Here is a 14820-nt window from a genome sequence, read left to right as displayed (position 1 = left end):
AGGGGTTGTATATGAGGTGTGATTTTTTTTGAAATCAGCGATGATGATATGCAAAATATTTACCACCATGGAGCATTTGGACTGTACCTCCCAGTTTATCTTGCTGGGGAAAATCTTTTGAACAAAGAAATGTGTTGTCTGATACATTCCTTTGTTCAAAAGATTTTCCCCAGCAAGATAAACTGGGAGGTACAGTCCAAATTTAAAGACAAGAAATCATATCTTTAAATCTTATCCATGACTGGAACTTAAAATATCAAGTGTCTCTTACAATTTCTATTAAGACTATGTTGTAACCTTTGAGAACAGGAGTTTTCTTACTTTTTAAACAGGCCTAGAGAAGAAATGTTTCTAGGTCTACAATAGAACAGTTCTAATCTTTCAGAATCCATACCTTGAAAGTGTACAGTGAAGAAAATCTTCTCTATGAACAAGTCTCACAAGGATCTCACCAACCCCCACCTTGTTTATATTCCAGTGGAGATAAGCTTTTCATAGACAACTGTCAAGTCACCCCTGAACCTTCCAATATTTCATAGTAAGAGTTTTCTGAGTAATTCAACATTTTGATTAACTGCCTACATATTTTCCAATCACTTTAATGATTTAAAAAAAAAACACTGAAAATGTGCAATCATATAATTTATTACTTATCTATAACAAAATGACTCAAATTTGATTTCTTTATTTCAAATGTTACCAGGCAATTTGTTTCTATAATTACTAGATAAAAGAAAGTAAACATTTCCTTATTGAAAAGTCAATAAATATATATTTTTTCTCAATTATGGTTTAAAAAAACATTCAAGAGTACAATTGCAAATACGATACTTAGCTACTCGTTTTATTAATCTTACCATTTTGAATTTGACAAGCCAGTTTTTCAAAGCATTGGTGTGTGTTAAAAAGGGCTTATATTTATAACTTTTAATATAATAAGTTTCAAGTGATGATTTATGTTATGCAAATAATTAAATACCAAATTACAGTATGTAGTGAGGAAAACATTGCTAATAGAATATGTCTATCAAACCTGAGGAATATTAGAATGTGTATATGGGTTCAGTTCAATTAACAGAAAAATTGGATTCCAATCATTTACTCTTGATAGCAGTTTTGCCCTCTGTTCTTGGGTTCACCTGATATAACAGTACAAGACAAAGCTACATTTGCAAAATACCCCCTGAGAACATGGGTTGCACAAAATCCATTATTTGCTTAACAGTTTTATGCAAGTTCTGTACATTATTTGAAAAGTCTTCAGGTGCACAGTTGACATGTTACCAGGGGATTCTGCTTCTACAACTTTTTAATAAAAACATTGGCACATCTAAAATTCAGAATATAAGGAGGTTTCTGTGGAGTAGTATATCAAAGTAGCTGATTAAAAATTCACTTTTTATCCTTCATAAATTCCTGTCTAATCTTTATGAAAACTGAAATAATAATTAGCATAATAATTTTTTGAAGAAATTTTAAAAATATTATTTTTACATCAATCTATTTTCCTTTTTTTAAAAAAAAAAAACACAGCTTTTCCACACCTTCCATTCAGGCTATAATGTACTTTCATTAACTTTCTTTCATTTCAGACAAAAAAGATTATGGCTTTACTAATGGAAACATAGGACCTGAAAATATTACCAGTGCTATATAAATAGGTGCACATTGATAAGAAAATAATTTTTAGGTCCTGTGATTGTGCATTATAGTGACACCTCTCATGAAATGCCCTTCATATTTTTGGCAATTTGATCTTCATTATATTTACTTAGTTTCACTCTATGCTAAACTATAGAAACAATATCCCATTAACATCTTAAAACAATGCATATTAATTGATCACAAAGGGAATTGTATATGAGATAAGTGAGAGATTAGTGCAACTCCATTATATTTATCATAAAATAAATTACCACTGCCTTCTCTGCAATTAATGGTGTCACATTTGTAAACATTTGAATTGTCACATAATTATATAAGCCAATCCTTAAGTGTGCACTTCTGTATGGGCTTTACCCATATTATCTCTTTTAATATTAAAACAACCCTATGATATAGGTGCTATTTCTCTCCATTTCAGAGCTGAAGAGACTGAAGCCCAGAGTTTCATTTTCTTTGAAACTTTTAAAAGGAAAAATCAAAACTAGTTGTTTTGAAATTTTCATATTAACCAAGCATAACATAGCATTTTATCCTCAGTGGGCACTCAATAACTAAGTAAATATTTCTGTCTTCCAAGGATGTTCCACGGAACATTAGTTTGAGGAATTTTTATAAGTATTGCATGAAAATTATTGCAGCATCCAATATGTTTGAAAACCTCTACTTAAAATTAAAATAGTTTATTTTATGTAGAACTTCTTAGAACCCAAAATATTACAATGTACTAAGAAGAGGGTATGATTTCTGTTTTTCAAAAGTATTAAATTGTAGACCCTTCCTTTTTCAGTCCTTCTCTCTTGAAGAACTAGCATTTGGCAAACACACACTTTCAAAACATTGCTTTAAAATTTTTAACACTGAAATGATTACTTACTTATATGTTCTTTGAAGGTGTTGGGCTTTGGAAAACAATATGTCATTTCAGTTTGCAGTTACAATTGGTGCTGCTGCTACTCTTGCCCCAAACTCAAACATGTTTTTCCTGATTCCATCATAAAGGAGGAATTTTGTAGGCCCCTCTTGATAGTTACTGGCTTTTGAATCAAACTCAGGAGAATCCAAGGAGAGATACCTGCAACCTACCTGAAGGGAAGCTGGGAAAGTAAGTATTTGGCAATTTTATATCTGGCCTTCTATCAAGACTTGTAATGTGAGGGATTTCTCAAATCCTGGGAAGGAGTTCACATTTTAATTAGTTAAAATGGATTGGAAATGTTCACCACACAGAGGCAATAATCTCTTGTATAAACTGAGCTCTGTATCTTTTATTTACTTTTATTTTGTTTAACAGAGAGGATGAGAGAGGGAGAGAGAAACATCAATGATGAGAGAGAATCATTGATCAGCTACCTCCTGCATGCCCCACACCCGGGATTGAACCCACAACCCACCATATGTCATGACTGGGAGTCAAACCGTGACCTCATGGTTCACAGGTCAATGCTCAACCACTGAACCATGCCAGCCAGGCAAGCTCTGTATCTTTTAAAGGTGATGAGGCCTTTGGCATGACAAGTGTCACCAAGAAACTAATATTTGCAAAGAATGTGTAATAATGCAAATATTATTACTGATGTTAATAACCAAAAGATAGAAAGAGAACCCTAGTAGATTGTAAAGAATCATCATTAGAAAGGATATGTTCACAAGCTGTTTGTTACAGCTGTGATTGCCCGCCTGTTAAAGACATGTATGAATGTATCTCAATAATTAAGAAAAGAACTCGCAATGCCAAGCTCCGTCACTTTGGCTATGACTTGTCCTCCCCTCCAGCCCCCCACTTCCTAATTTGAGGAAGTCTATGGAATTCTACAAGATTTTTTCTCTTCAATTCCAGAAACCCAGATAGCATTTGTTTGCACATTTATCAGGAATGCCTAAGTTCTATAACAGGAGCTTGAAGCTCCTAACATGGTGTATAAACATATTATTATAAACTAACACTATAATCAGGTGATAAGCCTCTGAAAATTTATGTTAGCTTATCTGCTTTTGGGAAATGTAATCTATTTTCTACTCTCATCTCCTACCCCAAAGTACAAACATCCAAAACTGGAGAGTGAATCCAGTGGCATCATTCTTTGGAAATGTAATCTATTTTCTACTCTCATCTCCTACCCCAAAGCAGAGATCAAACATCCAAAACTGGAGAGTGAATCCAGTGGCGTCATTCTTTGCCATGTAAACTAGAAATTCCACATGTGAAATGTACTGCCCCTTTAGTTGAGATACCATGACTCTCCTGTATTCATTATGTATTGATAAAATTTTCTGACTGAAGAATCCAATCAGAGTAACAATCATAGAACATGTCACATAACACACTATCAAAATGTATTTCATTTTGACTGGGAATACAAGTTTTGAAAAGCATTTCCAAAAGGGATACACTTTTATGTCTGCTCTCTATCTGTGAGTCTGTCTCTAGTTTGCTTATTAGTTCACTTTATTAATTAGATTTCACATATAAGCAAAATCATATGGTACTTATCTTTCTCTGATTAGCTTATTTCACTTAGCATAATGCTCTCCAAGTCATCCATGCTGTCACCAAGGGTAAAATTTCCTTCTTTTTTATGGCCAAGTAGTATCTCATTGTGAAAATGTACCACAGCTTTTTTATCCACTCATCTATTGATGGGCACTTAGGCTGCTTCCAGATCTTAGCTATCCTGTATAATAAAAGGGTAATATGTAAATTGACCCTAACAGCAGAACGACCAGAACAACCACTCAACCAGTCACTATGAGGCACACTAACCATCTCTTGGTCCCTTTCCCCAGCAGGCAGGCTCCAATCACCCGATGGCAAACAGTGAACTGGGGGTGGGTGGTGGGTTACGCGGGTGGCACCAGGCCAAGGACCCCACTCCACCAGTTGCCCCACCACAGAGGGTGACCCGCGCGGGGGCGGAGGCAGGGCCGGTGAGCAAGCAGGAATGGCCAACCTCTCGGTCCCTTCCCCCAGCTGTCAGGCTCCGATCACCCAATGGAGAGCAGGGAACCAGGGATGGGTGGCAGCAGGGGGCGGGGCTGGCTGTGGGCAGCCAAGGAAGATGGCCCTGATTGCAGGCCAGGCCTAGGGACAATACCCAGGCATGAATTTCGTGCACTGGGCCTTTAGTCTATAATAATAAAAGTGTAATATGCTAATTAGACCAGACAACCGAACGACCTTCTGGATGTCATTCTGGACATCCTTCCGGAAGAAGCCATGGCAGCAGGGGCTAAGGCAGAGTCGGTTAGGTGTTATCAGGCAGGCAGAGTGGTTAGGGGCGATCAGACAGGCAGGTGAGCAGTTAGGGGCTATCAGACAGGCAGATGAGTAGTTAGGGGCATTCAGATAGGCAGGCAGAGGGGTTAGGGATGATCAGGCAGGCAGACAGAGTGGTTAGGGGCAATGAGGCAGGCAGGCGAGTAGTTAGGGACGATCAGGCAGGCAGGCCAGCAGTTAGGAGCCAGCGGTCCCAGATTGTGAGAGGGATGTCCAACTGCCGGTTTAGGGATCAGGCCTAAACCGGCAGTTGGACAACCCCCAAGGGGTCCCGGATTGCAAGAGGGTGTGGGCCGGGCTGAGGGACTCCCCCCGCCATGCACAAATGTCCATGCACTGGGCCTCTAGTTGGAAATAATGCTGCAATGAATATAGAGGTACATATTTTCTTTCAAATTAGTGTTTTGGTTTTCTTTGGATAAATTCCCAGAAATGGAATTGCTGGGACATAATATAGTTCCATTTTTAATTTTTTGAGGTAACTCCATACTACTTTACACAGTGGCTACACCAATCTGCATTCCCACCAACAGTGCACGAGCATTCCCTTTCTTCCATGTTGGACACTTGTTGTTTGTTGATTTATTGATTGTAGCCATTCTGACAGTTGTAAGGTAATATTTCATTGTGGTTTTAATTTTCATTTCTCTGGTGATTTATGATTATAAGCCACACTATTATGTAGAGTCAGATTTAAATTATATTTTTCTTCCTCTTTAAGCTTGCCAGAATATGAAGGACATTTTATGGGACCTTTAATCACTGTTCCTTTGGAACTAGTCAGAATTAGAGATGCTTTCTCTCTGTTGTCTTTCCTGGAAATGTTGACAGTTTTTTTCTTTTAAAGCAGTAAGTTGAAAATCGCTCATACAGTAGCAAAGACAAGTACTGATAATAAAAATTCAATGAAGAAGAAACAATGGTGATTTTTTTTTTTGCAACAATGAAGAAAAATGACTGTCTATATGTAATGATTTAATGAGTTTCTCAAAATTTTCTGTTCACTGGGTCTCGGGGAAAATTATTGCATACATATTTTCTGCATAAATATTATCTCTGTTTGAAATCATCATTACATCTAAAAATATTACTTCTCCAAGCTTCTTTGCTTAACTAATAACTATTGATTAAGTAATTAGCTAAAATAAACACTTTCAGATCTACTCCCTCATGTCCTATTTACATAAGATTTATTATAATTTGATTCCTTTACAAGTACAAAGCTACAAACTGAAGAATATAATTTCATTATTTTACAATTATAAAGCTACAAATTGAAGAATATAGTTAAAGCATGCAACAAAATTTTATTTTTTTCCGAATTTAATAAAAGGGAAAAAATTTCTAAAATCAAATGAAAACCAACAAGCACAAGATGTTAGAAATCAACAAACTAATACTTATAAAATCTGAGGGTGAAAAGGTAAAATTTAAAGTATCTACTCACCAAAAGAAACTTATAATTCAAACGAACAGACGTTACAGTGTCATTTCATAAACATAGGATTGCATGATAAGTAAAAATGTGCTGTGGTAGAGCAGGGGCTAGGAGTTGGGGGTAAAGGAGGAAAAACTGGGGGACATTTGTAATGCTGTCAACAATAAAATAAAGTACTTTAAAAATGTGTTATAGAGCTAAATCACATTGAAATTTCCATGTGGTTATAAACAGGTTCTAGAGAGAGAGTCTGAGTTCAAATCCCAGTTTAGGTATTTTCAAGTTAAACTCTCTGCCCTTGTAAAGTCAAACTCTCTGTGCCTCAGTTTTCTATGAAGTAGAAAAAATAAGGTTGTTATAATGATTACATAAGTATACATTTAGGCACTTCAAAAGTACCTGGCAAATAGGAAAACTATATACATTTTGTTGTGTTGCTGCTGTGGTTTGCATTTGTAATACTACATGCTATAAGGCAATGAAACATAGCATTAAATAAACTTTTAAAGAGAAATATACACGTTTGAGCTTTCTTTAAATTTTCAAAAATACATTATGTAAAAAATACATTAATAGTGGCAGGTTCCTGATAAGACTGCCTTTTGAAAATAACTTTATTCATGTGTCATTACGTGAATAAACATATAGTAGTATCTCAAGCATTTAGGTAACATGATTAGGACATTCCTAATCATACAGGAAGATAGGACATTATAAATTGCAATTATGGAAAATAAGCTTCATTGAAAGAGGACCTAAGATAGATGGATCCAAATTCATCACAAGAGAGTGATGGCAATGATGCCAGATTTAGCATAATAAAGACAAACCCCAGTGTCACTGAAATGGAAGTGCTAAAGCATACTCCCTGTGATGCAGGATTCCTCAGAAAAAGATGAAATATAGTTAGGGTTCAACATTTGGCTGAAATGCTTAAATGCCTCATCAAGCTACACTGTTAATTACGAGAACAATTTATTTTTATAACAAAAAGGGGAGTACTCTTATACTGAGTCAGAAAGATTAACTATGGTATTTTTACGCTCACTGACCCAAACACTTTAGCCTTTTCAACTTCTCATGCTCCCTTATTTATTGAATATTATCTGCTCTAAAAAGTCAGTCTCAAAGCCTATCTTCTTGAAAAGCATTGGCTGATTGCTAGCCCTCTCCCATGGGAAGTCATCTCTCTTACTTGAATTCATACTGCACCTATTTTCTCTTTATGCATTTGTCTCTTATTCTGAGAAGACTTTTACTTATAGCTTATTTCACATATGCCTATTTCTGTTGTAATTAGACAAAATGTAAGTTCCTTGAAGTCAGAGATACACTTGAATAAGTTTTATTCTCTAATTTATCTATAACATCACCTTGAACATTGCAACTTCACCAATGTGTGCTATTTAATGAAAGAAACAAAAAATGAAATGAGGGGATTATTCCCTGGCTTTTTTTTATATTAAAAAACTCTGGAGTTATTAACTTGAACTAAAATCACAGTATTATTGCAAATGGTTTCATATTTGCCATTGGATCAACACTAGTAAGGATGTGATTGATATGAAAACAGTCTTCTAATTTTCAAAGTGAGATAAGACATAAAATGAAAAAAATGAGCCAATTATTATAGTAATATTTGTTTTTATAGCAAAATAGCATTTCTTTTATTTTTAAATTATTGCAAAGAAATTCTAGTTGACATTTCTTAAGATATTTCTATTGACTTCTTTCGCTGATGGATAGATGGTAGCCTGCAAAATTATTCCTGTCTTGTAAGTAATACTCTGCTTCTCTGTCATTCAACCATTAAATGTCCCAGGTGACAGCCTCAGCAAAACACATCTAGTATTATATCAAAGCTTGTCATTTTCCTTGCCCAGAGCTTGACCATAAAAAGTGTCTGAATCTGAGCAAGCTACTGAAATTCAATAAAAATAGAAAGTGTGTATTGGGACACTAGGGACAGTGAGGATCAGAGTAACTGGGAGGACATAGTTTATAACTGCTGCAAAGGAAAGGTACAAATTTCCCATAGATATAATGAAAATAATCCCTTCTAATTAGCAATATACAGAACAGTTGTTTACAGTATTGCAATTGTACATAAAAAATAATATGTACATTTAGTCATTATTTTTAAAAATTGGCTTACTTAGAACAGTATGCAACTAATATGTAAAAGATATACAGACCACTGGAACAATTTGAAAAATCCAACATAGGACATAAAATGAGAATTTTATATAAAAAAATGCAGTTAAGATTTTCTTCTTTTCTTTTTTTTTTTCTTTTTTTCAAAGTACATGGTGTTTGGAAACTGAAGAGTCGTTTGGGGAAAAATAAAATCCCACCTACAAATCACACTAATAACACTATAAATAAAAATATAATAAAGATTAAATGTAAAATATGTGACCATGAAGTATTAAAAGAAAACAATGGTAAAATTACTGTAACTTTGGAGTTAGGACTAGAAAATCTAGATTCTATAAAAGAAAGGGTGTATAATTTTAACTATATTTTAAAACCTTCAGGGCAAAAAAACAAAATGAGTAAAATCAAAAGACAAAGGACAAAGAAAAGTTTGCAAATGCTTACTGTAGAAAAACGGGGTTAATCAATCTTTCTAATATGTAAATTATGATAAATAAAAAATACTACAATAAATAGAATAACATTTTATGGAATGAATAGAAATTTTACAGTAAAGAACTATAAATGCTCTTTAAATGAATATAAAAATGTTGATCCTAATAAGAAAAGAAAGCAAAATGAAAACTAAAACAATACAGTTAGTTCTTATCTATCAGGTGGGCAAAATTCCATAGTTAGCAGTATACTCCATTGTAGTGACTGAAACAGCCACTCCCTCACACTGCAGGAGGGAATAAGAAATGATATAATTCCCTAAAGGGCCATTTAGTAACATATAGCAACATTACAAAAGAAAAATATTGATTCTGCGAGCCCTCTCTAGGAGGTTACCTATGAACAAACCAGCATATTTGTGAAATGAGTGAGCAGGTTATTCAATGCAACATTGTCTGTAAAAAAAAAAAAAAAAAAGGCTAGAAACAACCCAAATGTCCCTCCATGTGACTATTTAAATAGACAATGGAAAATTATCAAAACCAGAATGCAATGGAACTATCACCATGAGAATTCTCTGTGTGTATTGATAAGGAAGTATCTCCATGCTATATCATGAAATGAAAAAAATAGAGAGCAGAACAGTATATAGTGAGTTATCCTTTATAAATAAAAAAGAGGATCTACACTAATAAAAGAGAAACATGCAAATTGACTGTACCTTCTCAACACCCACCAGCCAATCAGGAGTGAGTATGCAAATTAACCCAACAAAGATGTAAGGTTAATTTGCATACACAGGCGCTGAGCAGTTGGGGGCAGGGGCAGGATATTTGCGTCACCACCATGGTGACGACACAGGTGGTCCACATCACCCCAGCAGCTCTGGGCCTCTGGGCAGCGTGGGAAGGCAGAAAGGCGGCTCCGGGCCTGAGCGAAGGTGGTGCTGGCAACCAGAGGAAGGAAGGCCCATTCTTGCATGAATCTTCATGCATCAGGCCTCTAGTAAGTATATATTTGTGCATATGTACATATACATGTACATATATATTCATAATCATTGGCTATTTTATGAATAATGTGAAATAACACACAAAGATTTTTAGAAATGGTTAACTATTGGGGCAGAGAAAGAACATTTATGTGGAAAGGAGGAAAAAAAAGGTTTTCATTAATATAATCTTATGTTTAAATAATCATGTGACTACTTTGCATATTTTTAAATAGCCACCATATTCATGTATAGAATATAACATACTGTTTCCTTAAATAATACTTGAAATATTTTGGCTGGCTGGAGAATTGCTTATAGTCCTCATTCTCAGTCCTCAAACTCATTCATTGGCCAAGCATATATAGAACATAGTGGTAATGGTGGGGGGAATGCTCACTAAATCAGACCATATTTCAAGAAAGAAAAAAAGGAGGGGTACCATTCTTTCTTGGCTCCCACAAAACAAAATCCCAGTGTCCCTGGCCAGCAGGAAGCTCCCCATAACTAGGCTTCCATATGTTTTTTCCATTGCTATCCTACACATCTGTTACGCTTCATCCAGTTTGAGGCTTCCTGTTTTTCCACCTTGGGTTATTCAATTGCTTTTACCTAGAATTGCTATGACTTCAATTTGCCCACCTTTCCACCTCAAATGCTGTTTTTTTAAATGAAATCTTCTTCAATCAACCACTCTGCTATATAGGTCTCCCTTCACTTAGGACATAAATAGTACTGTCCTTTATGATCATTTGGGGGGTATATGTTATCTATCCTTCTAGATTACAAACTGTGTTGGTAAAGTTTACAATATCTTCATCTTTCTGTTTCTTACAGGGCCATAATAGAATTTTGAAAATGATTAATAAATATCCAGGGACAATAATGAGAGCCTAAAGAAGGATAGAGTTGAAGACAATAAGGAAAGATAGAAATGGAAAAATTGATTGTGACTGAGGACTGATTCTATGTGGGAGACAGACAGGACTAAAAGAGAAGGCTGATGAAAATAATATATTAGTATTTTTAATAGAGAGACTATTCGTAAATAAATTCTAGTTGCAGGGGAACTTGTCAGGTTGTTTGATATGTTGGAGTAGCTGGACATACAGGACATAGCCTTAGGACAGAAGTAAGTGTTTCAGATATAGAGTTGCCTTTCATCTAAATAGGGATGATAGTTAAAAATAAGGAAATGGATGAGATTGGAGATGGAGAGAAGGTACAGAAAGGAAAGAATTTATCCTAGGGAAAGCACAGTATTCTCCAACAAGGGTGAAGGAAATGACAGTCCCCTGAAGGAGATGGCTGATGCACTAGGAGAGTTAAAAAGGAAGGGTACCAGTACACTCCAGTGCTACCAGCTTTATGAAGCAGGATTTTTCTACAAGGCAGAAGACAACTAGGTCAAATTCCATGGTTCAGTTATAGTTCCAACAGACTATATTAATGTGTGTGCTATATATATATATATATATATATATATATATATATATATATATATGTGTGTGTGTGTGTGTGTGTGTGTGTGTGTGTGTGTGTGTGTAATATGTATGCTGATTATGGTAAATAGGAACCTTATTGCTTGCTTTATTGGTTTATGATTTATTGGCTACTCTAATAAATTATTTTGTTACACAATATGATAACAAGAATATTGGAACATTTTCTATGGCCTTCATTTTCCACCCTAATTCTTAATGTGGAGACCTAATGATCAGCTGATATTGACTTTGGAAGCACCATTATAGACATAATGAGGCTGGATCATTTTAAGAACATTGAGAAAAATACCAGGATAATGCATTTAATGAGAAAACTAGCTTCCCAGCTTTCTTCAACATTCATCTTTTTACCTTATAAGGTCATTGTACTTTACTAGAAGCCTGATGCACGAAGATTCATGCAAGAATGGGCCTTCCTTTCCCTGGCTGTCAGCACTAGCTTTTTGCTTCAGCCCCGCCTTCCCACGCTGCCCAGAGGCCCTGAGTGGCTGGGGGGTGCAGAATGCCTGCATCGTCGCCATGGCAACAATGCAAGTGTCCTGCCCCGCCCCCAGCCGCTCGGCACCTGCGTATGCAAATTAACCCGCCATCTTTGTTGGGTTAATTTGCATGCTCACTCCTGATTGGCTGGTGGGCATCACAAAGGTACGGTCAATTTGCATCTTTCTCTGTTATTAGTGTAGATTAGTACTTTTAAGACAAAAGATGAAACATTCTATTTGAAGCAAAATGAGTTACTATTTACAATGTATTCCATTAGTGTAATGGATATTACATGTTTCAAGGAGTAAGACTACTTTATAACAAGTGATTTTCTTTACCATTACATTTTACCTAAGTTCTGTTACAATGCCTTCTTACTACATCTCTATCTGTAACAATGAATGAAACTAACAAACAATTTAGACAAGGGTAATTGTAAGTAAAATAAATAAGCCTGACCAATATTTTATACATTATTTCAAAGATCTTACATTTTAATTTTTCTTCCATCTTTCCTATGTAGTTATTTCTTAAAAGACAACAATTCATATCTTTAAATGTTTTCTTTTTAATTCTGCCTTTTCAAAATGGAAAGGAAAGCAAAAGATAAGCATGTCTATTCCACAGATATCTAATCTGCTATTGTTTAGATAAAAAAGCACTTTTAGTTTGAAATGAAACTCCTTGATAGAAATCTTTAACTGTGGCCTTTGGAAGAAGAGTTCTGATCTTTCTTATTTCCTGCAGTATAAGAGCACTTACTTTTTAATAAATTATATAGTCTCTGAGCAGTCCTTTACAGGGAGAAGAGGAAATGATTTAGGGAATATATGCATAGATCTAGTGCAGCGATTTCCAACTGGTGCGCCGCAGTAATTGTTAAAGTATGCCATACCTGACTATTTAGTCAGGGGAACTGACCTCTTTTCCTTTAGATTGTCAAATAAAAAATGACAACAGCCAACACAACTATAGTTGTCTAGTGTAAATGAATCAAAAGTATACCTATATTTTTGTCAGAAAGACAAAAAAATATATAATATACATTTTTGATGTGCTGCAGAATTTTAGTAATTAGTTTATGTGTGCCATGCAATGAAAAAAGTTGAAAATTACTGGTCTAGTACATTGGAAGATTTATCTTTAGTTATATATGTAAGCAATATTGCAAAAGTGTCTACATATCTTTTATTAATTTATTTTCTTTCTCTTTGCCTTTCTATTTTTGTTTTATTTTTTCCTCCTCTGGATTTTTTCTTTAAAATTCATTGTATCTGTGAATCATATGAGCATTCTTCTGATTCACAAAATGAGAAATTCTGAGATTAGCTTCGACTGCTCTCCTTCAACTCCCATCCAGTTAGTTATCATGTTTCATTGATTCATTGTTTGAAATATTCTCCTTTTTGAGTCACCACTTAATGTGCCACCCTAATACACTCCGGTTACATTCCTACTTCAATTCTTCTTGCACAGGTAACAAATTCATATTCTAAAAATGTAATTTTTATTGCTTCACTTCCCCATTCAGAAATTATGCTTTTGTCTGTGAACAAATAATAGTTCCTGCCATCCATATAATGCACCTTATTTTTCAAAATATTGCAATATATCATTTTAATATATCTTTACTAGAGAGAATACACACTGATGGCCTTCTTTTGCAAATGAGGAAAACCTATCCTATCTAATAAAGAGGGAATATGCTAATTGACCCTTATACCATTGCAAAGATGGTGGCACCCACAGCCAATAAGGAGGGAGTATGCTAATTGACTGTCCTGCCCTCAAAGATGGCAGCATTCACAGCCAATAAGGAGGGAATATGCTAATTGACTGCCACAACCTCAAAGATGGTGGCACCCACAGGCACAAGATGGTGGCGCCAACTCCTCTCAGCCCTGCCGGGGCAGCAGGCATGCGGAGTGCCTCCAGAGTCCCCCAGTTCCCTCAGCCCCCCAGCTGCCCAGGGCTTGCCCGAGGCACAGGCAAGCCTTGGATGTTGGCTGCTCAGCCAATGCCCAAGGTGCAGGCAAGCTTCAGATGTCAGCTGCCAGCCACAGCAGCCACCAAGATGTTTTCATCAACACGGACTCTAGTCCCTTCACTGTGAAAAAATGACAACTTTCTTTAGGCATTTTCAGGATGTGTCTTTCATAGGATATGACATTTCTTTTTTTTTTTTTTTTTTTATCCTCACCTGAGGATATGTTTCCATTGATTTTTAGAGAGTGTGGAAGAGAGAGGGAGAGGCAGAGAGAAACATCAGAGTGAGAGGGACACGTTGATTGGTTGCCTCCTGCATGAGCCCTGACCTGGGCCCCAGCCAGAGAGGAGCCTATAACCTAGGTACATGCCCTTGATCAGAATCGAACCCAGACCCTGCGGTCAGCAGGCTGAGGCTCTATCCACCAAGCCAAACCGGCTAGGGCAGGATATGACATTTCTTAGCCCCTCCAGCAGTGGACCTTCGTTTTTTCCTCCAGGAGTGAGGTGGAAAAACCCTAGATCACCTTCTTGGATTATTATAAACCAAGTTACCAAGAACACTGCAAGTGGCGGTGTACAGGGAGCTTAGCCAATGAGCGGTCAGAAAAGATATTTACGCTTGAACTGGTTTGGCTCAGTGGATAGACCATCAGCCTGCAGACTGAAGGGTCCCAGGTTTGATTCCTGTTAAGGGCATGTACCTTGGTTGGAGGCACATCCTCAGTGGGGAGTGTGCAGGAGGCAGCTAATCCATGTTTCTCTCTCGATGTTTCCGACTGTCTATCCCTCTCCCCTCTTCTCTGTAAAAAAATCAATAAAATATATTTTTTTTAAAAAAGAAAAGGTGTTTCCTCTGCAGCTCATGCGGCAGAGGACCGACCCC

Source organism: Plecotus auritus (genome assembly GCF_963455305.1).
Source record: "Plecotus auritus genome assembly, chromosome: 7".
NCBI lineage: Eukaryota > Metazoa > Chordata > Mammalia > Chiroptera > Vespertilionidae > Plecotus > Plecotus auritus.
The sequence above is the reverse complement of the archived record's forward strand: the minus strand, read 5'-3'. Positions refer to the sequence as shown.